We start from the raw sequence: 3,681 nt of genomic DNA, 5'->3' as shown, positions 1-3,681 counted from the left end.
CAGGAGAATCCACTGCTTTTTGCTGCAGCTGATGGAAATGCTAAGGCTGGGGAGGTTGGGGCACAGTGGTGGGAGCTGGTATTCTCTGGAGCAGGCAAGTATTCTTCCTGATTCCTGGGGCATCCCCCAACATTCCTCTTTCCTTTTGGGTAAAAAAGAAGCTTCTCTGCTCTTCACAGCATAGTCAAGTACTCCCTAGGCCTTTTCTTCCCCTTAAGCACACAATGATAGGGTTTCGGGACTTATAAAAATATTTAAATCCTTAAAACAATAACATACTGACCTCATGGAATGAGGGGACAGTTTAAAACCAAAATTAGTGAACGCTTACTATTTATGAAGCATATTGTTATACTTCAGTTCACTTTCCTTGCTAATTATTAATGTGGGTATGTGTATGTATATATTATTTGTGTTTGTTTGCTTTAAATTGTGGGGGAAAAGCAAACACTATTGACGTTAAAACCCCAACACCAGCATCCACTGAACTCTGGCAATATCAGAACATACCTGGACTCTAAGATCCTGCCACGGCTTTTCCTTGCTTTGGCCATAAAGGGAATTCATCGTCTACCTCCCACCACTCCAGGATGGGTGTTGCAGCATCCCTGAACAAAGCACAGCTGGGAATGACTGGATCTACTTGAACTTGGCCCTCTGGGCAGGCTTTTCTGGCCCCTAAATCCCTTCAAGACCCTTCTGCATCCCATCTGTCTCCTTTCCCCTCCCCCACCCCAGGAGTTTTCCTTGTCCCGTCCAGGTCCAGATCTGCATATCCATCAAAGGCTATGGAAAACGGGCACCTCTCACATTCTTTACTGAGAGTTTCGATTCCTCTACCTAACCTCAGGAATTTGCTGGTGTTTGGTGAAGAAATGTAAGAATTTGGACAGTTGAAAGTGTGACCCATGCTTGGGGAGGCAGCAAAGGAGAACTGATCTTGGACCATGAGGTGGCTGTTAAAAGGCTAGTGCCCAGCAGAGCCTGCTGCAGGAAGCTAAATGAGATGAGAGAAGAGGCACTGAATCCTTGGATTAGGAGGATTCCCTTAGACCAGGACGGATTGAGACCAGCAGCCCACATTACCCCTTCCCTTTCTGCTCCAGATATGAGGGCGATTTCTTTCTTTTCTTCTACATAAGAGGTTTTCTCAAGATATAATTTACATAGTATGCAACTCACTTTTTAAATACATACAATTCCATTTTTATTTACAGAGCTCTGCCACCATTGTCACCAACAATTTTAGGGCATTATCATTATCCGACCCCACAGATGATATCCTTTTAGTATTACCATGTATCCATATGTTAACTGGTACACATTTCGATTATTTCTATTATGCTGCTATGAACATTTGTTTACAAATTTTTTGTGTGGAATTGTTTTCATTTCTCTTGGTTATGAACCTAGAAGTGGAATTGCTAAGTAGTACAGTAACTATGTTTACACTTTTAAGGATCTGCCAGGCTGTTTTTCAAAGTGATTACACCATATTAAATTTCCACTAGAAGGTATGAAGGTCTCAATTTTTCCACACCCTCTTCCAATCTTATTATTATCTGTCTTTTTGATTCTAGCCTTCTTAGTGGGTATAAATTGGTCTCTCATTTTGTTTTTTTTTAAGAGAGAGAGAATTTTTAATATATATTTTTAAGTTTTCGGTGGACACAACATCTTTGTTTGTATGTGGTGCAGAGGATCGAACCCGGGCCGCACACATGCCAGGCGAGTGCGCTACTGCTTGAGCCACATCCCCAGCCCTCATTTTGGTTTTGATTTGCATTTCCCTAAACAGCTAACAATGATAAACTCAATTTCTTTCCAGCTCCCAGTTGGCCCTCATTCAAACCCCTGGGAATGGAAGTATACATTTAATGTTGGAAAGACTGGAGTAATGGAGAAAACATGTTAACATAAATCCAAATCAGTTAGGGTGGTGAGTGCATAAGACTTCTGTTTTATTTCTCCTGTAGCCAAGGCCAAGTCCTGCTTTCTCAGGTCCCAATACATAGCATCCAGGCTCCCTCTCCGAATTGGAAAGGGAAACTAAATAATTGCTTAAAAGGTTTCTGTTATTTTTAATCACTATGATGATGAATTGTATGGGTCAACTTGCCCAGAGCACCCAGTTATGTGTGTGGCCAAACCTAATTCTGGATCTTCCTGTGAGGGCATTTTAGATGATATCAGCATTTAAATAGGAGGAATTTGAGTGAAGCTGACTGCAGTCCATAATGTGGGTGGACCTTATTCTGAGGTCTGAATAGAACAAAAGACTGACCTCCCACCAGGGAGAGGGAATTCTGCTAGCAAATGCCTTTGAATGAAAACTGCAGCATCACCTCTTCCTGGGTCCCCAGACTGCTGGCCCAGGCCACCAGTTTTAAACTTGCCCGTCTCCATAATCACGGGACTCGCTACCTTAAAATAAGTCTCTTTCTATATATATTTGTAATCTTCTGGTTCTGTTTCTCTGAAGAACCTTTTTTTTTTTAAGAGAGAGTGAGAGAGAAATTTTTAATATTTAATTTTTTTAGTTCTCGGCGGACACAACATCTTTGTTTGTATGTGGTGCTAAGGATCGAACCCGGGCTGCATGCATGCCAGGCAAGCCGCTACTGCTTGAGCCACATCCCCAGCCCCTCTCTGAAGAACCTTGACTAAGGCAGTCACATCAAAACAAGTCCAAACTTTGTGCACCCAGGTTTCTTATACATTCGTAGTATTCATGTCATTAAGCATCTCTTCCTTTTATTTTCCAGACCAGGTTTCTTTGGCTAACTTTTATAAATGTTTCATGACTCTGTAGAGACATATCCCCCTAGAAAACATGCTCAAAATCATTAAGTTTAGGATAAGTTCTCTGTGTGTTCAATGTATCTTTTTAATCTGAAAGCTAATTATAACAGTTAGTTGGTTCTTCTCTTGTTAGTCTTTCAATGATGATAATTAAATCTTGTGTACCTTTCTGGTTTTATTTATTTATTTATTTATTTATTTATTTATTTATTTACACATTCAATTCTGATGCCGGAAGTCATCCTAGCTCTCCATTTTCCTTGTTACATTTTCCATTTTCCTTGTAACATTTTCCTTGTCCCCAGTATATCTTATATTCTTAGGGTTTGGGTGAATATACTTCCTCGGTGATCCCTTCATTTCTAAATTTTCTCCCCTCAGGTCTTTTCCAAATTTCCTTGACTACTATCTGATTTGTTTTTCAAAATACAAATCTAAGCCAGTCTCTGTGGCTCACACCTGTATTCCTAGTGCCAGGGAGTTCCTACATCTTGAGTTCAAAGCCAGACTTGAATTCAAAGCCAGTCTCAGCAATGGTGAGGTGCTTAGCAACTCAGTGAGACCCTGTCTCTAAATAAAATACAAAATGAGGCAGGGGATGTGGCTCAGTACTCAAGTGCCCCTGAGTTCAATTCCCAGTACCCCCCCCCAAAAAAAGAATGCCAATCTAAAACCATCACTCCTTGAAAAGCTTCCAATTATTTACCATTCTTACCATCAAGGCAAAGACTGTTGTGACTTCTTTGGTATTACATGGTCTGTCCTGTGTCTAGTCTGTGTCACACCTGCCTCCCACCAGCCCCTCACACACCAGGCACTGTCATCCCTTACTAACACAGAATAGAATTTTTTCCCACCACAAATCTTGGTACATTCTGT

Source organism: Marmota flaviventris, chromosome 9, assembly GCF_047511675.1.
Source record: "Marmota flaviventris isolate mMarFla1 chromosome 9, mMarFla1.hap1, whole genome shotgun sequence".
In the NCBI taxonomy this organism is placed as follows: Eukaryota; Metazoa; Chordata; class Mammalia; order Rodentia; family Sciuridae; genus Marmota; species Marmota flaviventris.
Note: the sequence above shows the minus strand (reverse complement) of the source record.